The 26,186-nt window shown below is 32.2% G+C and overlaps 1 protein-coding gene across 1 annotated transcript in view; it reads left to right on the forward strand.

The window, feature by feature from the left end:
* The first annotated feature begins 24,260 nt into the window (after window positions 1-24,260).
* The window catches only part of LOC134698019 (titin-like), a 77,993-nt gene continuing 76,067 nt past the window's right edge, over window positions 24,261-26,186 (forward strand). The window contains exon 1 of the mRNA XM_063560307.1: window positions 24,261-24,348. The gene's annotated coding sequence lies outside the window, so the exon portion shown is untranslated. The remainder of the gene's footprint in view (window positions 24,349-26,186) is intronic.

Below are 26,186 nucleotides of genomic sequence, written 5' to 3' on the forward strand. Positions count from 1 at the left end.
TCAATGTGAATTATTCGTTCTCCGGAGAATGATATTACGCCTGTTTGTTTGAATTTATAATGCAGTTCATTGGGTTCATTGATTCAATCATTTTTCAGCCAATAATTCGTGCTATATAATTCCAAAGTTTAATACGACTTGATAAATCAAAAATGTCATAAGAATTCAAATTTTATGAGTGTATTTTCATATGTTTCTTTATATTTCCATTAGTATATATTAAATAATGTATCTTACTATGTATTTTAAAGTATATTTGTGCATGGTTTTTTTAATTTTACTTAGTTTACTTGTTATAAAAATTGTTGATAGCGTTATCATGTTCAATTTGAATTGTATTCATTGATATGGCTTGACCAAATATATTTTTACAAGCCCCTTGCAAAGAGAAAATGAAACAACATGTGAGAAATAATAAAACTATTTATAAATATATGCACAATATGCTAAATGAAAACACTCAAAATCTTCACTGTTAAGTCATATGAAAATATTGTCTTATGAATGTCATGTTAAGACAAATATTGTACTAATGCATGCATAAATTGTACGCTATGTCCTCTGCTCATATGTTGTTTTTTATTTATTTTTTTATCATGAATATATATATTATTATTATTTTCCAACATCGGTTGATACTATATATTTACCTTCAACGTTTGTTTATATTTTCTTTTATACCGGTTTCCCCTATAATGTGCCCTGTGTAATTGCAAAAGTCCTTTATGACTAAGATCACTGAAAACTCTTGGCGAACTAGAGTATTGGAAGAAAATCATCATATAGCAGCTAAGTTTGGAAGAAAATGCTTAAATTGATTTTAAATGCAACTGTGTATACAGTGTCATGTGTTTAATAAGAAAACATAGCCTATTAAGCGTCCAAAGAATATTTGTCCCCCACAAACTTTAAAAAATACATCATTAACAGTTTTACTATAAGTTGTCCAATTGTGCTTTATTAACAATGTATCTACACCATTGTTTATTTTTTTAATTTATTTCATGTTCAGCAGATATACTTTTCTTCATAATTTATAGCTGTGAAACTGACATTTTATGAAAGCATAATTGATCAACTTTAATGCATGTAATTATAGTACAAATATGAGCTGTTCGTCCACATATCAATAATATTTGTTCAAAGCCGTTGTTATTAAACATTGTATACTATGATGTATCATTTTTAGATATATATAAGGGTTTACTTACTATATTTGTAATTAATGATATAAAGAATTTTAAACATACTTTTCAGTGTTTTCCTATTTGAAAATACAATGATCATTGCAAAGTTCCTGTTTAGCTATGGTCAAGATAAATACGGAAACATTTCTATTGATTAAAACAGAATCAAATTCGTTAAAGGTTTTAATGAATTTTACACACGTCCGGCTAAGTTTTTGTAATTTAGTGAACATAACAGGTTTGATTCTTATCATAGTCTTTCCTTAAAGTTTGTTCAATCATTAAAAACAGTCTATGAATGAACAAACGATGATAGCGCTTCGGACGTATACAACGTGTTAAGTGTGTTTTTTTTTATTTCATAGAAATGGGTCGATACCGCTGAAGATGGACTACTAGTCTCCGTGGGTATCATTATACCACTAGTCAGTGCTTTGGATATGAAAGAATTTATAACCTACATGTACCTTTATACAATTCTCCGTTTATACATTAAATAAATCTTTGTAATCTTCTATCGTATTGAAATCATTTGTTACATTACAAACAGTACCCTCTACTAATGGAAAATTTCAGTAGCTTTTTTAACATAATTCAAGGTTCATGCTTTTCACCTGACGAAAAATTATACCTAAGAACTATGTCAGAACCTGTTAATTCACAAAAAAGGGAACGTGACATATATCTTAGACCAAGCTATTTTGCTATATCATGAACTGGAATCCATTGCAAAACTTAACCTTGGCAAAACATGATCCATAAAAGAGGGACGAAAGATACCAGAGGGACAGTCAAACTCATAAATCTGACAACGTCATGGCTTAAAATGAAAAACACTAATAGACAAACAAAAGTACACATGACACAACATAGAAAACTAAAGAATAAGCAACACAAACCCCACCAAAAACTAGGGGTGATCTCAGGTGCTTCGGAATGGTAAGCAGACCGTTCTCAACATGTGTCACCCGTCGTGCCTACATTTAGTTCCAAAACAATCCACAAAGATACTCACAGAAAAATTCAGTATCTGAATTGAATATAAATTAGATAACTTTCCAACCATCTTCGTTGGCCAAGGGTTACGATCCACTCCCCTCCTCTCCGCCCATGGCAGATCAGTAGATTCAAGTCACATCCATTCCGAATACATTATTCTTGACCAATGGTAGCACTGGAACTCTTCAATTTGGAGGTAAACACACAGTATCGTCTAGATTCTACACACTTGTTAAAGCAGGAAACGAACATGTTCGTTGACATTCATGCATTTGTGCAGGAAACATAAAACAGGAACTTCTTTTAGTTGATTAAAAACGTTCAAATTGTCACTAAATATAGTCGTATGTTTAGGGATGTAAGGACTTGTTGCACAATAAGCACGTGACAATTGTTTACATACACTTTCTACATTGAGACGTGATCATGCTATAGGCGCTTTTTGATTGGATGCAGCGAGTTTCGACTGCAACCAATGAAAACCATTACCTTGTGCCTCCGAAATTCTATCTCAATTCGCCAAGGATGGAGAGGAGGGAAGTGGATCGTAACCCTTGACTAGCGAAGATGCTTTCCTTCAGATATCAAATGACGTAGAAAGAAGCCACAAAGGGTGACAGTACTGCCTGTAAGAATGAACAATAACCGTAAACAGGGTATGTTCTACTAAAAGCCCTAACAAAAATCATTTAAATCAGTTCATACGAGAAAATTGAAAGACGTGCGGGAGAGGGTGCTGCGTTATTTTTGCTGATGTCTGATTGTTACACAAGAGCAATTTAATAATCTGCTATTGCAAGGAGCTTAATCAATAAAATGCACTTACTACTTTCGTTTAAAACGATACACGACGTATGTAAATGTACAGCAGGTAATACTGACCCTTCTGGAAAACGTTTTCTATCATTATTATAGGTAGGGTTTGTGTTGCTCAATTTTGTTTTTTGTTTTTTATAAGTTGTTAAGTTGTAGGTGTTCGCTATTTCGTCTTTTATATTTTGCCAAGGTGATATCTGCTTTTATTTTCAGTTAGTTCGATTGCCCTTTTGTATTATCTCTCACTTGTTGTCATTGATATTGGCAAGTATTGTTTTGCTGAACTTGATACTCATGTTTTTGAAATAGCACAAGGCAGTCAATGAAGATAAGGTTTTAACATCGATGACCTATCTGTTCTATATTGATTAACGTTCACAACAGACACATGTTATAAAACTATAGTTGTCTACTTTTTACACATTGTAACTTGGATGGAGAGTTGTCTCATTCTCACTCATACCACATCTTCTTATTTATTCATATTGAAATGCAATATACTTTTAAAACTACCCGACCCGAAACATTTCAAACTGAGGGGTTATTGATAAGACGTGATACCTGCAATAGTTCAAGAATATGAATATACTGATGGAATGCTGCTAACAAAAGCAATTTATACAGTTAAAAGAAAATGATGCGAGTGAAAAAAAATTATCTTGTTATTTCGAAAAACAGACTAGTGCTATATTCGTGTTCAACTACGATTACTTAATCTTGTATCAGGGATTCCTATAAAATTATAAAATATCTTTGATTACTAATGATAGCTATTCACCAGGACCACATACCAAAGAACATGAGTGTTTGCAACAATATGTTGCCAAGCGGCCTTCAACAATAATCAAAACTAATAATGTGCCATGCTAAAATCAAGTGCCTGACTTGAAAAATAAAAATACTCAAACGAGAATCCCGAAGGCCTAACTTATTATAAAACTATAAACGAGAAAGAAATATGACAGACACAAACCTACGATGATGAATCCGATACCAATTGAAATTACCGCAAAAATTCCATGTAAATTTTTTTTTTAAAAATCCATGTGTGCTTTATTTACAGTGTAAAGTATGCAGAAACATTCTACTTGTATCCAAAATTTATGGCATGCGGACAGAAATATCAACATTGTGCGTACGATTTAGGTAATGATGGTCCGGTTTGTAGATAGATTAATATAAAATCCAATTAAACTGTAATTATTAAAGAACTTTTTTTTGGTCTGGATGTTTACATGTTTGTGAAGGGACCCCGTGTATGCCTAACTTGTCACGATGCAGCGGACACACACTGAGTTTGTCATTTTAACAAAAAGTACCCAATCCGCATAGCGAGGATATGGCCTTCCGACATAATATTGGCAGTAAAATCTAGTCTCTGTCCACATTTCAGTCGTAACTATTCGAGATGTGATTTTATATCCCTCTGACAATCAAACAACTTTACTAAATTTGCGTCATGTTGATGTCATTTGCTAAAATTACACTCTGTGTCTGCAAACACAGACACAGAACAGGATGATCCGTGTTGTTAACAGCGCCACATATAAATAGGTTGCTCGAAGAGAGATAATTCAGACGGGAATTTTAAAAAGAACTTAATACGACCCTACAGCTACTCAGAAAATGTTTATCAACTATTAGTCTGACTTACAGTGTTTTTTTAGATAACCTTCTTCAGTTTAAATTATTTAAACACGGAATTTATTGTTTGTATTTTTATATAACACGTGTCCTTTGTTGACCACTATAATCTGCATATATAACAACAACATCAACACATATATATTCTTTATTAAATTTTAGTGAAACTCGATAACATATGAAAAATGTTCCGACAGTCTTTCCCATGTTTAACAAATAATAAGACAACCATGATAATTCTTAAATTTAGATTCTTTAATATCCATTTCTGTTTACATACAATCTATTAATGAAATTAATGAGCAAAAGTAGGATTATAGAATTTGGACTGAGTATAAAAAGTATTAGCATGATGATTTCGACCTTTTAATATTTCGTCTTCATCTGACCATTGTCGATTTTCAGTGGTGTATTCAGTGTTATCACGTGTCCTCCTTGTTGGAAAATCCTGAAATCAAAATGAAGAGATATATCTTCGATGAATAGTAACAAGTATTAGTTATATTTCCTAAAATATTACAAAATATCGATATATATATTTTTTGTTTATCAAGTTTATGTCCACTAACTGTATCCGTATAGAAAACTATATAATTTGACAAGAATCATGAAGAAATAGCAGTGGAAAGGTAAAAGCAAAACATAAAACATAAAACCCCTCGTATTTGTTTGCTATTTGTAAATGATACTTTCTCTGAAAATCGGATGGTGTCGTTAAAACCTAATTGTACATAAAATACATTAAAACTGATCTAGATAAAATATGGAGGATTGTGATTTTAAAAAAAAATATTTTGACCTCATTACATTTAACTTTACCTAGTCAAAGTCAAAAACCTTCCCTGAAATTGTCCTTTTTTATTTGTTTATTGAGGCTGAATCCGTGGTTCTAATGTTTTTTATAATTTTAATAGAATCGGATAATTTAGAGCTTACACAAATGTATAAACTTCTATATACTAAATATAGAAAGATGTGGTGTGAGTGCCAATGAGACAACTCTCCATCCAAATAACAATTTATAAAAGTAAACCATTATAGGTCAATGTACGGCCTTCAACACGGAGCCTTGGTGCAAACCTAATAAAAAAAAGCTATAAAGGGCCCCACAATTACTAGACAAAGTGTAAAACCATTCAAACGGGAAAACCAACGGTCTAATCTATATAAAAAGCTAGAAACGAGAAACACGTATACATTACCACTGTATTTTTGCCTTGTTTTGTGTTTGTTTTGCAGTGACATTCACGTTCCGTATCTATATTTTGTTTAATTTATCTATTTGAATCGTCGTAAAATACTCTTTCTCGAGCTCCCCACAATTCCTAATTTTTAAGAAAATTCACAGCTAGTAAAGTTATTTATAAGTCATGTCCTTTGATGAAACAAGCATTAGGAGCCTGTTATTAATTCAGTGGTTGTTGTTTGTTTATATGTTACATATTATTTTTTTCGTTAATTTTTATATAAATAAGGCCGTTAGTTTTCTCTTTTGAATTGTTTTACATTTTAATTTTGGGCCTTTTATAGCTGACTATGCGGTATGGGCTTTGCTCATTGTTGAAGGCCGTACGGAGTCCTATAGTTGTAAATTTCTGTGTCGTTTTGGTCTCTTGTGGAGAGTTGTCTCACTGGCAAACATACCACATCTTCTTTTTTATATCATACATTAAGGTAAAAAATGAAAGAATAATAAAATTAGAAACTATTAAAATTCAAGGCAATACATTCGTATATTTTTCTAGCAAATCTGTAAAATGTCTAAGAAGAAAACTCGAAATTAAAATTTGTATGTAAGCCAAAACCGAATACTGTCATTTAAAAAAAAATATAATGACTTACTGAACTACTAAATGATTTTGACTCCAGCAACCGACTGGCCTTTTTCCGTCTTTGATAATGGGCATATCCTTGTCTAACCTAAAATACCATATGAGGTATATATGAACTAAGCGTTTCAATCTATACAGAAATACATTCAAACACTCAACATGCATGTTCAAGTGGTAACGTCCGCAGTGCATGGAAAAATCATATCCTTTTGGTATGTTTAGCGATGTTTATCACTCCAAATACATGTAATATATAGTGCAGATCTTTTTTAAATAAATATAATTATTGTTTGTAAACTATGCATGTCCGACTGTACATCGGTTATACAGCTTTGAGGGTTTCGTTCTAATAAATCTAAAAAAAAATTGGCATATAATATCGCACATGTGATTATTACTCCTTACAGTTATAATAATAATGATCAGAAAAAAGGTTTGACAGAAACGTTCATGTTATTCTTAACTTGGAGATTTAAGTAGTTATCAATTGCAAAGGTACCAGGATTATAATTTAGTACGCCAGACGCACGTTTCAATCATGCCCAGTTTTAAAGAATAAAAAAAATAGCTTCTGTGGTCAGTTCTGGCACTTTTATTGCTTAGATGAGGAGCAGCAAAAAGAGAAATGTTCAGCTTTTAAATTATCCTGACCAGGAATCGAATCAATGATATCCTGAAGTCATGGCAAATTAACTTCAACGAAACCAATGAAACGGTCGCCCTAAAACGGATGTAATTGTTGAGTGTGAATTAAAATCAAGATTCGTTACCATGTGCTGCTTTAATGCTTTAATATTTCCAACAAGTAATAAATGGTTTACCTTTTTTGTATCGAATAAATTGTACATGCCATTTTCGAAATGCTTCTGATCAAACTAATATCCAACGAAAAAAAGTTATTCAATGAACAAAATGAATGGTCTTAATGATGCACAGCAGTAACAAATTTCATTTTCATTCTATCATCATTTCTACTGACCTGTTTATTCAAAAAGCAGTGAAACAAACATATAAAAAATCCCTGAAATGAATTAATATTAGATTTTATTAGGTGATAATATATAGTGCCAAAGATAATTGATTGAATAATGATTGTTACTTGTATTACATGTATATCCAGGGAACAATAGCGTTTGCATATTCATAACGAAAACGAATTCACAATAGAAACAGTGGGTTAGTTACTTCAGATATGCAGACCGGGGCGATGGATTTGTATTTATATAGTTTCTGCTGTAAAATATGGGTATAATGAAAAGGAAGAAGAGTTAAACGTTGTCATGGTCTACCTAGAAAAGTTCACCCACTGGCCCAAATTTAATTGTCGAATCGTTGAACTAATTTAACTAAACGCAGCAAGGATTTCACCTTACGCGAGACATTGGATGTAACTTCTCTATTTAAATCGGAGGTGGCTGTGTATTTATAAAGCATTCACATACAAATGGATATCAAACTCCAACAAGATTTTAACTTCCATTGAGAATGACCATATTTTTATATATTCTTCAATCCTTGTAGTGAAAGACAAATGATAAATCGTATGCTAGTGAAAACAAAACTACTTGAAAACTTTACAAACCTTGCAGTAATTTCGAATTTACTGAATATATATTTATTTCAATATAGTCATTCTTCAACTTTTAGCACCCGTCAGCTGCAGATGGGAGTTCTTTTAGTTTTTCGGGATGAGTACAGCCATACGTCACGTCATGTCACGATGGGGTCACGATGTATTGTATAGAGAGAATAAAATTATCTCTGCACATCGCAGAATCATTGCAAAAGCCCTTTAAGAATTCCGTTGACGGCATGTTGTAATGCACAATTTCTATTTAACCAGGTTCATTCTACCATAATGATTGTTTTCTTAAAATATCCTGTACAAAGTCAGGAATATGGCAGTTGTTATCAAATACTTTGTTTCCATGTTTGCTGGCGTTTGTTTTTGTTGCACTTCAGTGTTTCTGTTGTTCCGTTGTTTTCCTCTGATATTTGATGTGTTTCCCTTGGTTTTAGTTTGTAGCCCGGATTGTTTTCTTTAAAACTATCTATTATGACTTAATTCTAAACAGTGGCAAACTTCTGTTGCTTTTTTATCAATCAATCAAACCAAAATCGTAGGAAGAAGTTGATAAAAAGTCGTGTACATGAACCATCCCAGCAAAACTATTGTCTATAGGTGATTTTATTTATTGTCCTTATATATTTTCATAAAGACTTTTCAAGTATTGCTGTGTATAAGTTAGATGCATTTATATATTTGCCTCCAATATCAGGATTATTCCATTATTGTTTTACTAATGCACGATTTGGTAATCAATATATGTAACATGTTCCGCTTGAAGTACGTATATTCACCATATTTTCTCAACCTGTTGAAACCTGATTTGATCTTTCGTCGGTAGATTGTTCTTTGATAAATTAACAAAATTGCACATCTATATATTTGATAGGATTTTCTAAAAGTTATGATCAAATAATCTACCAGATACTTCTATGATGTGATGATGATATTCCTTGTTTGGGATATCATTTAGATCAGAGTCCAAGGCCGTACATCCTAATCGGGTGTACTCTAACCTAATTTTCTTTTAGTCAATATGCATTAAATTCATATCTTTTTCATACATGTAGAAATGTTTATTGCTTCTATGAATAAGATAAAACGTACTTGACAGTTAATTGTCTTGATTTCCTCATAATGTAAATGTCGTGTCCTTGTTGTAACGTGTCTAAGAATATTCGAGAAGACGATTGATGTGAACAACTAGCACTGTTACTTAGAAGCATGCCTTACTGACAGTGACACATAGAATGAGACTAGTCCGATTTTTTGCGGAAAAATTATGAATAAATATAGATGAAATTAAACGTAACTATACAAACTCATCTTATCTTTTAATGAGGTTGCAACCTTCATTCTTTATCATTTATACATACCTGAAGTGAGTTACATACTGCAAATAGGTATTGAAATACAACTAGATCTTCATTTACTGAAAATGCGCCAAGTATCCATGTAATTCCGAACAGTAAATATTACGCAAATACTTTAATTTAATTCCTGCCCTGAAAGATTAAGACAGAAATACATGGTTTGAAACTCCAAAACATAGTATAATTTCAATATTGCATAGCAGTTTGTTTATATCTTGATACATAATTGTTATACACAATTCTCTTTACCGTACATCAAATATAATTGTAACTATTCAGGACTAAGTTAAAAAGCAAAATAGGAAACTTAAATGATACGAGAACACACCCGTGATATCGCGGGTCCGTGACTGAATTAAAGTATATAACTGTGCGTATGCCTTATTTTTGTATTGGTATATCAATTATTGGTAATATTAATAATTTGGAAAACAAAAGGGCCTGGAATGGAGTATTTTTTACTCCTCAGCATACAGCAAAATTATAAATACACCGTTTGGTGGTGCGCCTTTCAGATGCGGAACGTACAGATAAGGTAATAGGTGACAGGTGAAAATACTATTGGTATCGGTGTCGGACTCGATCAGGAACTTTTTAATTATTGGCAATATTAAGTATGTGGAAAACAAATGAGCCTGGAGTGGTGTAATTTTTAATCAACACCATTGTGCTATGTTACTTAATATATATAAAGTTCCTTGATTCATCGTTTTTACGTGATGACGGCTGACAAATTGGACCTCCTTATTTTAGTTTTAAAGATATCATGACCCGTTTATATCCTACTTCCAGGACAAATACAATATTTTGTTTGAAAACAATATTACTTGTCAATGACGAACTTATTACGAGATATAAGCTATTTATATTTCACTTGAAGACCAAACATTTTCAACTAAACCATTTTACAAATGACTTACCAAAAATCTATTTGAAGAACTCTTGAACAATCGTAGGTACATTTTGTATATTCTGTTTTCTATTTAAACTTCAATCAGATAAATATATATATATAAAAACACCAAAAGAACAAAAAATGTCCTTACTGCACTGTATACCAAATAAACATACAAATAAAGTTGCTCGACGAGCCAATCACATGGTTTACAAAAATTCTTCTCAAATATTAACATCTTTTCAATCAGCAATCGAAAATGGCTCAAAAGTAACTGTGTAAGAGTAACACAGTTATTCATAGGGTGATAATAAACGTTTTCACAGATAAAGTCGCTTTCCTCGTTAAAAAAAAACAGATTCGTCATTCTTGTACTTCTCATTTTAAACGGATTGATAAATATTAATAATTAGGATGGTCAACATGGTCAATGTATTGAGATACAACGAACTTGTTTTGAAAATAAGGTGTAATATTTTTTGTATAGAAACATTACACATGTATAGTGTTACATACAAACAAAAAGTTATTTGACTTAGTTAGATACAAGATAAAATTCAACTGCTGTATATTTGAAGGTTGTCTTAGAAGGATTAAAACGATCTCGGGTAGGTTTTCGCCATATATTTTGAATATCCAACTGGCAATCTGGGCGCTCAAAAGACATGGAAGAAAGGAAGAGTACCAAAATTCCTTTTCATCACATTTGTAGAATATTTTTTTATAGATATAGGAAGATGTGGTGTGAGTGCCAATGAGACAACTCTCCATCCAAATAACAATTTAAAAAGTAAACCATTATAGGTTAAAGTACGGCCTTCAACACGGAGCCTATTAACTAAATGTCTGCATAATATTAGAAAGATTGAGAGATCAGGGGGCTCCCACCATTGCCCTGTGCCCTTTATCCTAAATTTTTGATATTTTTTAGCTGAAAAGTGACAATCTAAGCCCTCCGTAAGTATCGAAGATGACATTTTTCTGGGTAATCCTTTTAATACAACCTTTATATATACAGAGTCTATGATGAAACTAAATTTTATGGACATTGAAAGACCAGAGGGGTCACAATCTCATTTAAGCGGTCTCAGGAAGGTTTTCACTATACATTTTGAATATCCAACTGGCACTTTGAGCGATCCGTAAACATGACAGTCTGCTTAATATAAGCCAAGTTTAGAGATCAGGGGGCTCTCACCATTGCCTTGTGCTCTTTGTCCTGACAATTTTTAGATGAAAAGTGACAATCTAAGCCCTCCGTACATATCAAAGATGACATTATTCTCGGAAATCCTTTTGAAACAATCTTTATATATACAGAATCTATGAATTTGTCCAGTTTACTGTACATTGAAAGTACGGGGGAGGAGGTCTGTCCGTCATTTAAGCGTCTCCGGTAGGTTTTCACTATATATTTCTGTTTTCATGGCTCTCCATATGTATTTCTATGTATATATAAATGGTTAAAGTCATGTGAAACCTCAAATCAAAAAACATAATAAATACTATTTTTTATAACTCAATGGATAGTTTTGATTATGAAACTTATGTACATAGACTTTTTTTCTGAAGACAATTCTTCAATTTGGTCATATTTAGAATAAGTTTATTTTATTCTAATTGCTTCCAGTAAGCAAATCCCGACTTATTTCGGTAAAAATCTGGTGATCTCAATACTTATGGATGTCCTTATTATAAACTATTATCTGATTGTTCATGTTAAACACGTGTTCAATGTCCATGCTTTTTTTTTATTGTTGATAAACAGGTGACAATCGTTATTCTTCGGTTTCAAAATCCAAACTTTTAGTACCTGCAATATTTTCACAACACTGACCGATTAAATAAAAAAAATTGACGATTATATGAAATTGATGCGAAAAAAAAAAGATAAAATCGTGCACAGAATACTAAGTTTATGATGTTTGTATGCATTGGTTCAAGAATTGGAATAACATTATTTTTCACCGATCACTCGTTTATTATTACTCTAAAGAGTAATCGGGTTTTGTTTTTGTTTTATAAAAAAAAAATATCAGATTTTTTTTTTGATTTCGTTTTAATTGATAAAAAACATATATATCATAAAGACAAATATGCAACTTACATAAGCATTGATAAGGGTTTATATTCAAGAACAACGAGAGTTTAAACTTAATGGGGCCATCAAACGATTCCTACGTATCTTGTCGCTCCTTTGAACTATGAAAATCATGCTTTTAATGTTATCAAATATTATATTTTTTTTATGATTTTCAAATAAATTTGAATATCGAATATTGAATAACGAACCGGCTGCTAAATTCACATCCATGCATCAATTATAGTAATAATAATCAGGACCAGCAGGGTCACTAGGGAAAAACAGTTTTCTTGAATCTGCGACATCTTTTTATATAATAGTTCTTGAAAAACTGGTCATTATAGTGAAATATGGACTGCTCACAGAACAGTGGTATTGACTAAGATAGTGATAATGACTAAGCCGAAGGCGAATAATTATCGCTGTCACAGTCAATACCACTGTCCTACGGGCAGTCCATGTAATACGAAAATGACCAGTTTTTCAAAAACTATTATGTTTATTTCATTTAGAAACCATGTTTTGGAAAATTCTCATAAATTCAAAACGCCTAAAGTGAACTCGAGTAGTTGAACAGTTTCTATGGCAAAGAGTAAAGACCAGTCGTAGTAAAACTGACATTCATTTTAGTGCAACTTTTCAGTATATAAATACTTAGTAAAGTTCTTTTTATTTTTATAATTAACGAAAAAATATAATAAACAATTCAACAACTTAAATATAATAGTATAATTTTTGAGTTTATAAAAATGGATAATAACCACGTGAATCACTGTTTACATTTACTCGGAAGAAATTGTTCCGAGTATTCTTTATTTAGATTGGTTAATTTGTTACCTGGATACAGGACGCTCTTATATATTTTTTTGTTTCGGGATTCGCGGTACATTTGAAAATTTTTGTTGAAATTATTTTATTAAATTGTAAGAATTGGAGGAGTTGGAGGAGCTCGAGTTAAAAGAGGCTTCTAAGCCGAAAAAGGAGAAATCCGGCAAGAAGGTGGAACAGTCCAAGAAGAGCAATAGTAAAAGCAAACAAACAGATAAAGAGAAAGGTAACGAAACAGATAAAGGTAAAGGTAAAGATAAAGATAAAGACAAAGGTGCAGTTAAAGATAGCAAAGGTGATGAACTTTCTAGTTTAAGTATTAAGCATTTGAGAAAAGATGCAAAGACTAAGAAAATAGTAGAGAAACATATAAAGCAAATGCTAGCCACAGAGTCTAACTCAGAGTTTGATTCTTCTTTAAGTAGTAGTTTAAGTTCTGATAGTAGCATGAGTAGTACGGGTAATGAGTCAGAGCAAAATTGTGTATCTAGTTCGGACTCTGATAGTGAAACTACACATAAAAAGAAAAATAAGCATACGAAAAAGAAGGTCAGATCAGGTATCAAAGACAGACCTCATAATAAGGTTGAAATTAAGATGAATTGGCCGCAATCTGAGCTAAACTATGAGTTTACAAATAGAAAGGCTGTGGAGTTTAGACAGCTAACTATGAGTCAGTTTTGTGCTGGAGAATTAGAAACTATAAGGCATTGCAAAATTGGTAAAAAAGAAAGAGAGGGTAGATTATCTTTATTGAACAAAATTTGTTATTATGCTAGTGAATTTGAATGGTCTGTGCTGTTAAATTTTTATGCAGCATGGGTAAAATTAATTGAAAAAGGTGAGAATGTGTGGTCTGATGATACTTCTCTGTTGGAGGTTAGAATGTTAATAGGAATTACATCCCAGCTCCTTTGTTCTAACAGGGGTGATCTGAACCGAATCCTATAACTCCTTTGATTTTAAAACAAATTTATGAGTTTATGGATTTGAATGACACCAAGGATATGACTTTCTGGAGTTTGTTTTTGTTAGCCGTCTTTATGATGAGTAGAAAATCTAATCTTGTTCCTAATTCAGAAAAGGAATTTGATGAAAATAAGCAATTATGTAGAGGGGACATTATTATTGAAAATGATGTTTAATTATTATTTTGAAATGGTCTAAAACAATTCAGTTTGGACAAATAAAGTTGAGAATTCCAATTTCTAGTATTCATGGGAGTATTTTATTTCCGGTTAATGCATACAAGAATATGAACGAAGCTATTCCTGCTGTTAAAAAGGATCCTGCATTTTGTAAAGTCAAAAAGGGACGCATATTACCCATTATTTATAAAGAGTATCAAAGTAAGCTTAGATATTTAATACAAAAAACTGGTCGTAACTCTTTATTTTACTCTACTCATAGCATCTTTAGCTTTTGATGCTGATGTTTCTATTGAACTAATTCAACTTTATGGAGATTGGCATAGTGATGCTTATAAAAAGTATTTAAAATTTACTTTGGAACAAAAACTACAAGTTTTGCAAATGATGTCGAAGAGTGTTTTCTTGTTAGGTTACTAATTTAAATTGTTTCTTTACAGAACCAGGAACTTTTCTGATAGTGTCAGACTCAATCGCAAAATATGTGAAGCTTGAGAATGCTGATGTGTTTGCGTTTCGGGGGGCTTCCATAGGAGAAATAACTTATCAGCTTAACAAGAACAAGGGGAGTATTTATGAAGGTTATAAATGTTTAGTTATTCATTGTGGTACCAATGATATTCATATTTTATCCATTGATCAGTTTAAGTCTGCTTATTGTAATTTGATTTCAACTGCTTAGTTGTTGTTTCCATCTATATATGGTTATTGCTTTGTCTGGTATTCTTCCTCGTCCTGTAGATTTTGAGGAAACGGGTCAGAAAATTAAGGCAGTTAATATGGCTTTGTTAAATTTATGTTTGAGTTGAAATGTAGAGTTCATTCATTCGTATAGATATTTTTTGAAATGTGGAATGCCAAAGGTGGAGTTATTTGCCCATAAAGATGGTGGTTTACATTTGAATTGTGAAGGTACAAGGCAGTTAGGTTTATATTTTAAAAGACGGGTTACTCATTTGATTTACATGTGTTAACTTGTCATTTGAGATGATTGTCTCAGGTGGATTTAAAGGATAAGTAATGGTTGAATTTTATATTTCTACCATACTTCCTTTAGTTTCTTTTAGTTTATGGTTGATTTAGTATTTCTTCCATACTAAAATTGGGATAATTTGTATTTTATTTTCCTTTATATGTAGTGGTATTATTTGTTTTGTTGGGTTACGATGTAGTAATGTTTATTTATATATTATGTACTAATAATTTTTATTTTATATTGCAGGTAAGAGACTCTTTTCAGTGAGTATTGTTCACACTTTTGGGTGATGTTTCTTTTCATATGAGATATGGTTTCTTGTATGGAGAAAAGTTTATGTTCAGGGTTGATATTGTTTCTTCCTTGCTTGCTTTAACTATTTAGTTTTTGCATGATATTATTTCTTGCATGCTAGATTAACAAGCTTTAATTGTGTAATATTTATATGTTAGTTTAAACTAATTTGCTTAATTCTTTGTGCAACACAGTTGTTTTTTTTTATTTTTTGGCGGCCGTTGGCTTGCATTGGCGGCTAGGTTACGTGTTTATTCGACTGTTTGGACTAATATATTGAACATTTCTAATGGCTAGACGCTATATTTGCTCTTTGACATTAACTTTACATGTTATATGTGACTGTCAGTGGTATATAGTCGAGTGTTTGTCCTGTGCTGTGAAATATATTTATTTGTCTTCTGTATATATTGTGCCGTAATAAAATTGAGTAACTTTGAATTCTTTTGTGAGAAGCCTGGTTTTTGTGTAATTTTTGATTTTATAAAAATGGACAATTACCACGTGAATCAATGTTTACATTTACTCGGAAGAAATTGTTCCGAGTATTCTTTATTTTGATATGTTAATGTGTTACCTAGATACAGGACGCTCTTATATATTTCTTTGTTTCGGGATTCGCGGTACATTTGAAAATTTTTGTTGAAATTATTTACCCACCCAACCGCCGCCTACTACTGTGTTAGTTATGAATTTTATTGCATTTTATGTGCTTATTTATAACTTGTGCTTATGTATACTGTGGCTAGCTCATGTGTTTGTTCGACTGTTTGGACTAATATATTGAACATTTCTAATGGCTAGACGCTATATTTGCTCCTGAACATTAACTTTACATGTTATATGTGACTGTCAGTGGTATAGTCGAGTGTTTGTCCTGTGCTGTGAAATATATTTATTTGTCTTGTGTATATATTGTGCCGTAATAAAATTGAGTAACTTTGAATTCTTTTGTGAGAAGCCTGGTAATTTTAAAAACAGGAACATGTTTTATAAAAGGTACATCCCTCTAAACGAGAAACCACGCCCCACCGGTAATTTACAGGGAAACCACGCCCCAACGGTCATTATCAGTCGGAAACCACGCCCCAACGGTCATTATCAGACGGAAACCACGCCCCAACGGTCATTATCATGTAAAAGTTCGTTAACGACCGGTTTTCTGGTCCGTTTTTTTCTGCTTATGAATGATGGAATTTATTACTGAAGATTAATGAATGTCATGTGACCCCTTTTTATCCAATAAGAGAATCTTATTCTCAACCAATATGAAATAATTCATCTTCAAAAATATTACTATTGCACATAGAACATAATCTATTTTTTATATCTACATTGTAAATAAAGGCAACCGGGGTGTTTCAATGGTGCCTTCTGTACATTTTTAGAATATCTTCTGGTGAAAAGTCCAAGCAAATAAATTTGGACCTCTTCTGAAGATATTCTTTGAAAGAAGCAATAATAATATGTAATATTAAGAAACGGTATTGGCAAAATCTATCCACATTAGTCCATCAGCTAGATCTCAAAAGCGCGTTAGTTAAGGAGTTTGTATTACACCCCAGGGTACCGCGATTTTTTTTGATAGAATTCAACTTCATTATCTTATTGATAAATTACAAGGTGTTATACTAAAAAAAAGTGTCCAAAAGAGGTTTAAAAACGTCCCTTTCAATGGTCCCCTCATTTAGCAATCACGACTAAGTAATTTTTACTTAAAATTTTTAATATAAAGCGATTAAAAAAAATTAAAGTATAGGTTTAAACAACTAAAACAGATACAAAACTATAATATTAAATGTAACTCGGAAGATTTTTTGTTTTACAAAAACTGTTTTTTTACATTAAAAACAATCCGATTTTTTGGGTTCAAATTAAGGCATATTTTCTCCTTTCAAAAAGAAATTCGTTTTACAATTACCCGTTTTAGTTAATTTAACTTGAGAATTAATCATTATGAAATGTTTAAATCATTTGCAGTATTTATATATCGTCTAAAATATGAATTATTTGATAAAATATATGTACGTGCAAATACTCGTGAAATACCGTAAATCACCAAATTACCGTCTTTGATTCAGTATACAACATGTACAATGTATTCACACATAAGCATTATCAATTTGCAACTGAAAACAAACATTTAATTATCGATTTATGTTGTTTTTGTGAGACAAATTATTTTAAAAAGTGAATGTGTTAAGAAATATTTATGAAAAAATTACAAATTAAGGTGATTTTATTTGCGTTCAGAAAAGGTGCATTCTATTGAACTCAATAAAGGTGTGCTTGATAACATTTTGTGTTTGAGCTATGTAGAGATTGACTTAAGATTGTTAAGTCATTCAATCGACAAACATCAAATAGTCAGTTGTGGGATTTTGCAATACTTTTTACTTTCTTAGGTTTCTTAGAGATACAAAAAGAATTGTTTCTTTTTGGTTTCAGTTTAAATAAAGATTCTGATAAACGTTGGTTGCTAAATGCACATAACAGAGCTTCAATATCCTAAAAATGTCGCGATTTGGTAGGAATGGTTAACCCTGAAACATCTGTCCCAAAAGAACTCAGAAGAACTCGAATGAAGCGAGATGAAACTAATGTTTTGAAATTGTTTCAGACATAGCAAAGCTGGTCAAATCAATTTAAAACATCTGAGCAGTTATATGGCTTGTTCTCGGGTTCTGTTGCTTCTTCGGAATTAATGTGCGACCTTCTAAACGCGTACGAAAAGGGAAAATTTGCTTCAGAAATTTACGGAACGGCTTATTCAAAAGTCAACCGTTATGTTCAAAGCACTCAAAAGAAAATTATTGCTTACATTTTTAAAAAAGGAAATAAAAGGCAAGCAGTTAATGGCTGATAGAATCATATTCAAAACTGTGTGGTCCTGGCCATTGATTGACGATCTAAATTATCCCATTGACTGGGACAGATAAGGTGAACGTTTGTCTGTAACGACCATTGCTCACGTCTTACTTATTATAGAATTTGAACTGTGGGGTCACCAAAGGTTCTTTACGCCTCTAATAATAAAAAAATTCGAAAAGTTATTCAGGAATAACCTTTATGTTTTGATTAATATTATTGATATAAATCAACACATTGTATTATTCCGGATTCGTTTTTCGAATTGCTTTATTTAGGTGTTGAGAACCTTTGGTGACCCCACAGATTCAGTGTATTTAACAAGTACATAGTGATCAGTGGTTGTTACCGACAAATGTTCACCTAATCTGTCCCAGTCAATGGGATAATTTAGGTCGTCAATCAATGGCCAGGACCACACTGTTTTGAATATGATTCTAGGTATTCCACAATATTCATAAGGAAATTAGAACGGCAGGTCCTTGGGAGGGCAAATCAATACGATAAGTTCTAGAATATCACAATCGAGTACGGAATGGAAAAAGTGTTTGTTAGTTGCGGGAAACAAAGTTGCTCTTGTTGAATTCTTTGGTTTGGAAAAGAGTTAACAATCCTATAGATAAGGTTACGACTCCATTGTGAAAAAAACCTTCTGACACTGATGTGGAAGTATTGGCTTACTATTTTCACTAGTTGCATATCAATTCTAACATTGTTAGTCTGACAGATACAGCTTCCAAATGTTATTATTTATGCAATCCCTGGTGCGAAATTTGGTGAGAATATTTGTAAAAAACTGCCAGAATTTCACGCCAATACAGATTGTGATACAGTAAGTGTTTTGTCTGGTAAAGAAAGAAGACAAAACATTCGACTTTTTGACACGTTATGAGGAGTTTTCAGAAGGTCTATTCCATCTTGGTGAAACCTTTGACGAGGTTTGCGGAGCTTTATCAAAACACTCGAGAGGTTTTCGTGTTCTATATATGGCTACGAAATTAAAAATATAGATGAACAAAGATCAGAACGTTTTGAAATGCAAAATATGCTATGTTAAAGTAAATTAAACAAGCAAACTTTCGGACGAAGATTTGGAAGATTAAACACAACACTGGTCTGTTGCCAAACAGCTATGGTTGGATTGTTTAGAACGCTTTGACCATTATCAATTGGCTAGACCATCCACCAGCGTTAGATGCTTTGATAATTCTGATGTGCTGTTCATGTAAAGCTGGTTGTGCCAACAAAAGATGTGCATGCGTTCAACAAGGTTTATCCTGAACAGATAGCTGTATGTTAATGCTTGAAAGCTTGTAGATATAAGGATTATCAAATCGTTGATATTGTTAACGATGACAACGAAAATGATGGAAATGATGTTAATTATAATTTGGTAAATGCATGTGACCAAACTGATGATGATTCTATGGATTGACCTTCTGCGTGACCTTAGAATGTGGTGATTCGGTTGTTGAAATTTAAAGAAAAAATAGAGATCTAGAAATCCTGACAATTTTGTATGTTTTAATATGTGAGTTTTTTCATGAATGTGATGTATAAATTTGTGACAGAATCGTACATTTCTGGTTGCATATGTTTGTGTTTGTCGTTGATTCTATGTTTTTGTGTCTTACCCACTTGTTTTTCAACAGAATTTAGTTGCTCTATGTTTCAATGTAAAAAAATGTACCATTTTGTCAAGAACATTAGTACGTATGCTTCTTTTCATTCAAAATCATGACTTTTGGAAATGACCCTCCCCCTTTTTCTTTGTCCTCTTCGATTTAAAAATTAATTAAAAATTAACCTGCGTTTTAATAAGATATGATGTGTTCCATTTAATAAAAAAATATTACTGAATAATTGGTAATTTTCACATTTTTCTGTAAATGTCTGCAAAACAAAACTTTTGATATACCCTCAAAAAAGTCCCCTTTTAACCCCTTTTGGACATTTTTTCAAAAGTCTAACACCTCTTAAAGTATTCTTCAGATATTTCTCTTTAAATTTATACCAAAAAAATGCGGTACCCTGTGGTGTAACACAGAATTGAAATTTTGCCCTACCAGCTGATGGACTACATTCAATCTTTTACAGTAGTTATCAGTTCACATTATGGAAAAACTTTTTTTTGTAATTTTTGTTCAATATCGAAAAAAATCCGTAACATGTAGTTGTATTCCTTAATTTATCTTATGAATTACTTGTCATTCTCCGCCATGTTTTGTATAAATCATTATTATTAATATTACACTGATGCATTTTAAAATTAATGTAAAAAATTATATTCTATAAGCTGTGTTGCTTCTGAATAAAGTATTATATTACTTTTTTAGTTTGTCTTATAAAAGAGGGGCGAAAAATACCAGACTCAAACTAATAAATCGAAAATTAACTGAATAACGCCATGGCTAAAAAACAGACCGACAGACAGACAGACAAAAGTAAACAAAACACAACATAGAAAAAAACCTAAGCAACACTAACCCCACAAAATGGGGATGGGGATCTCAGGCGCTCAAGATGGGCAAGTAGATCGTATCCCACATGTGACACCCGGCGTGTTGCTCGTGCAAGTACAACCCGGTTGTAGGTAAAATTAGGTAAATTCTAACTTATGCATGTGGAGCGCATCAATCTTAACAGTTTTGATTATCATTAGGTTACTCTTTTCCGTGGAAAGTATAAAAAAAAAGAAGATGTGGTATGATTGCCAATGAGACAACTGTCCACAAGAAACCAAAATAACACAGACATTAACAACTATAGGTCACCGTATATATTCTATTTTAAGACCTTTCTTTTCTGATGCCGTTTCGGTGTTTCAAATTATGTCGCTCAGATATTAGAAATATGACATTGAACAACTAACATTTCTTGACAGTCAGGATTTTACTTCGTTAAAAGTATCTTAAATTTTACAATCGTAAAAAAAGATGCCATTGTAGGGACGACGCGCTACGATATAGCTCTTGAAAACCGATAAATTTATCCACATAGCACCATTACGATCCTTATGTGTCAGTTGTACATGTAGTTTAAAAGACAAATGTATCTTCTAGCTATCGAGGATAACTTTGTGTACTTTTTTTGCATTCAGTCATCTTAAAACTATTGTTTGATCGGTTGTCAGACGGATTTTTTTTTTAAAGTAATGCTTTTTTAAGATCCAGTTCAAAAGTCCGTCGTTAAGTACTTTTAGTTAAAATTTGTTATTCGAACACACTTACTCTGTATTTATATGACTCGCCAGGAAAGTATTTTACTCGATCGATATATGTCACTTTTTATAACTAAGATTTTTTTATATTATCAAATCAACCTGGAGCCGAATGCTATATCAAAACAAAAGAATCTGAAAAGATGCACTCGACTTTCTATTTTCGATGCGTCCATTTTGAGATTTTTGTTTCTCTATAAACTATCGCCAGGGGCAAAGATACAAATTAATGCTTTAGAAAAAAATCTTGCAGTGGATATTTTTTTCGACGGAATTTATGCTTATATATGCACAAAAAAGATCCAGTTCGATTTGAACCTGCGACAAATATTTCTGAAATTTAAAACTGTTTCTCTTTAAAAAAAAGTTATATCCCGTCACAATATCGATTTCACTGTAATATATTTATGGTCGAAAGGAATTATTGTCGATGATTTGTGCCACACAGATTTTACATGCACCCAGGACAATAGGTAGAAGTAAATTTATTTTTGTTGCCATTATATTAATTAGAAAAGAAAATTGAAATAGTGAGTAAAGGGTGTTGGCTATTGGTGTATAGAAATAGCGAGAAATGTCGAGGAAACTCTCTGTGTTAAGCAAAATGTACTGTGCAAATAAAGGCAAGCCGAAGGAGTGGTTTTCGTTCATACTATGTCGAAAATTGCGGAACCATAGAGAACCCTTAAAAAAATAAATGTTCTATTAAAAAGCTGCGGCACCATATGTGTTCCGATGTGTTCTTTACACCCAAAGCTGTGGGAAAATTTTGGCATTTTTTTCAACGGATCTTTTATAGCGAAAGCACAAAACCCTAGAAGTAAATAATTACTTCATGTTAACCTTGATATATGCAAGATACATATGAATGGAACATGTAACCGAAAAAAGTGTTGAGATGAAAAGAAAAATTAATACATAAGGATTACATGTTTTTCTCTGGGACTATGCCGCTGACTTCTTTTTCTTCAGAAAAACAAATAAGACTTTTATTCAGGTTTTTTTTTAACTTATCGGTACGATAAACTATAATAAAATATATAAAAATATGTTGAACCCTATGTTTTACCGGTACAAAATGTTATAAATTGTGAAAACACTGAATTGAAAAAGAAGTGTGTGAAACTAAAACTGGACAACTGCTCTTCTACTCATTTTTCTATGTGTTAATGTTTAGGTAGTTTGAAAGAAAAGGGGTCTCAACAACAGTTTTGAATAGAAAAAAATGTCTTTTTCGTACGCAGAATGCAAACTAAATGATTGAAACGGCGTTTTACGTTTCCGCATTTTGGCACTAAGTTTCCGCAATTTTAAAGTACTCTTTTCCGCATTGTTTTAAAATTGATCTTGTTAAAGGTTATTAACGTTTCCGCATTTTTTTCAATGTATGCCTAGGTGGAAGTAAGACATCGGAATAGGAAAAGACTTAATGATTAAAATGAAACTATCAACTTAAAATGATAAAAATCATGCATGATCATATATCAATTAAAAGTCAATGTTCAGCACTAACAGTCGGTATACTGTTATACAGTACATGTAGTATAGTTTACATATTTGTCAAGACGGAAAACGTGAAGCCAACTGACGTATGAAGTCTTACCTCGCAATCACTTCACTACAATACTTGAAAAACTGTTCGAATACAATTCAATTCGTTCGCTGTCATTTTGACGAACTGGTGCTATTGCTGATAAAGACCGAGTTGTTGTTGTATCTTCGGCAAAATTTCTATAAAAAATAAATATACTTAGGGACATGAATAGAACAGGGAGTAAAGATAAGAATCAAACGATTCCATCCCATTTGTGGTTCTTTGGGCTTCTGTATCGGGAGGAGATGTCGATATTTGCGATGGAAGTTTAGAATCCACGGCAACGTATGTGGTATTGGCTTTGGTCATTGTTTAAGGCCGTATGGTGATCTATAGTTGATAATTTTTGAGAGTTGTCTCATTGGCAATCATACCACATCTTCTATTTTTTTTATATAATTTTCTAGGATGTAGTCTTTATTATCACTATTACCACTTTTTTTTTACAGGTGAAAGACAGGTAAAATACGGAAAGGTGGTATCTATTTATTTCGGAAAAGTAATGCACGAAAATGCGGAAACGTGAAACTTAATTTTTGCAAAAAATGCGGAAACGTAATACGCCCGATTGAAGTCATACTTAGGGAGAGTTCTATTCTAAATGCTTTGAGATAGTACAAAGAAATTTAAATTTGAAGATTTTTTTTAAGTCCGAACATTTACACAAGTATGGCCATCCATCTTAAAGAAAATTGCACTCTTTATAAAACAACAAGAACTAGCTTTCATTGGGAAATATGGAGGCTCTCCAATGTGTCCTATTACTTTTGGTTATCAGTTTTCAATAAGAAAAAAAATCACTCAAATGAATCTCACAAAGGTCGTATTGTTTAATGTCTTGTACTTTATAATCATGAGTAAAATATGCAATTTTCTAGTTAAATCCATACGGTATATGTAAACCCCGTAGCATGCCCCGCGTTATGTGGATGTAACCAGCTATTACCTGAAGTTAGGGGAATTACCTGAAAACTTCCCCTAAACTCACTACATTTACAGCATGAGCAAGGTGTGAGCAAGGCATGTAAGTAAAAGTTTAAATTTGTAACCATTTCTATATTTTTTCTTAAAATTACTGTTTGTGTTGATACTTATTAATATAAACTACATCAAACCTGTTACTAGTCTAGATAAATATTACATACAAATAACTTTCGGTGTACTCGAAACATATTCATAGTTAGAATTACTGAGTTTTTCTAATTATTTAGAGTCAATTTCTTAACTATATCAACTGAACTCCTGGTGTCGAAAATCTAAATGAGATAGCATGAAGCATTTTGAACTTTTTGCATAATTCGAAATGGATTAAAATACTTTATTGATAACCAAAAAAAAATGAGAGAGAATTTCCTACAGACTGTCCCTTCTCGCCCTTACCCGTTATGTTTTTTTTATGTTAAAAAGGTGAAAAAAATCTATTCACATTACACACTATACATGTACAATGTAAGCAGATTCAGAAAATTACAAACAAATTGGACATTTTATAACAGCCAATGTATTTGTGAAACAATCCAACAACGTAAGTGCTAAAACGTTACTTGAAAAACGGTGTTTTGCATTTGCGCCGATGTGCATTTCATTTGCGCCGATTTTTTCTTTCATTTGCGCCGATTTTTTTACATGTAAATTACAGGTGAATAGATATAAGAAGATGTGGTATGAGTGCAAATAAGAGAACTCTCAATCCAAGTCATGTTATTTTTCACATTTATCATTTGAGACCTCTTCCATTAGCCATTTGTGCAAATGTAATGAATTGTCAATCATAACATTAATATAACTGTTTTCCCCTGCTCACTATGGGGAGATGGAAGAAGGCCTTACAAGATGCACCTCCAGACTTTTTCCTTGACAGTATCCGTATTTCTTTAACCTCTGTCTTTCGGACATCTGCCACATGTTTATGCGCGATCAGTATTTTGACAATAGAATCCGTGATGACTCTGGCTTAAAACAATTTCTGGAACATTTGAAAGATATGTTGTTATGTTTCAGGACACTAACCTTCCGATATATATATATAGCCCTCGTTGATTTAAAAATTGACTCCTCGGCTCGTTTCAGTGTGTAATATGTCCATCATGTACAAAGAAGTTCCAGAATAATATGAATCAAAATTAACATAAATATAAATGAACATTAACCAGACCTTATCAATTATGGTATAGTACAGAACAAGTACAAGTATTAACTTACCTGTAAATCTAATAAGGAGCAAATATTGAATCGGCGCAAATGAAAAAATGAAATAGGCGCAAATGAAAGAATGAACATTTTCAAAATCGGCGCAAATGTTATACGCCCCTTGAAAATATACTGAGTTTCCGCTTTGTTCGGTGACAAAAAGAAAATAGAACTCTATAAAGGTTCATGGATATATACATGTAGACCCCATGCAGCAATGCAAAAAGCAAAGAAATAGATATTAAACATAGTAAACCTAGATTCATGTCAAAATCATGATCAACATCGAGGGTAAATGGGGATTGTATGGAAAGGTTAGTCCTTCCCTTCTAAAATTAATACCGTGTTGCTAATGACAACCAAAGGTTTGTTGACTAGTCAAATTTTGAATAATAGTACCCAACAAGTGAACGATATTTTTAGTGTTTGCATTGAGCGGGTTTTGGAGTGAAAAGTTTGACAACTGTCCGCTCTAAACATAAACCACACATAACTGTCAGTTGCCGCCAGAGAATCATCTGTATTTTACGGGAAAATTCAAAGATGTCGAATCGAGTTCAGAATATTGCATCTCGATCATTAGTTTGAATGTCTTCCAGCGAATGTTCACCTTATGAGTGTTAACAGCTAGGTCCATGAGCATACCATGTCCATTGTATTTAATATTCATAT

The sequence above is a fragment of the Mytilus trossulus genome, chromosome 14 (genome assembly GCF_036588685.1).
Source record: "Mytilus trossulus isolate FHL-02 chromosome 14, PNRI_Mtr1.1.1.hap1, whole genome shotgun sequence".
NCBI classification, from domain to species: domain Eukaryota; kingdom Metazoa; phylum Mollusca; class Bivalvia; order Mytilida; family Mytilidae; genus Mytilus; species Mytilus trossulus.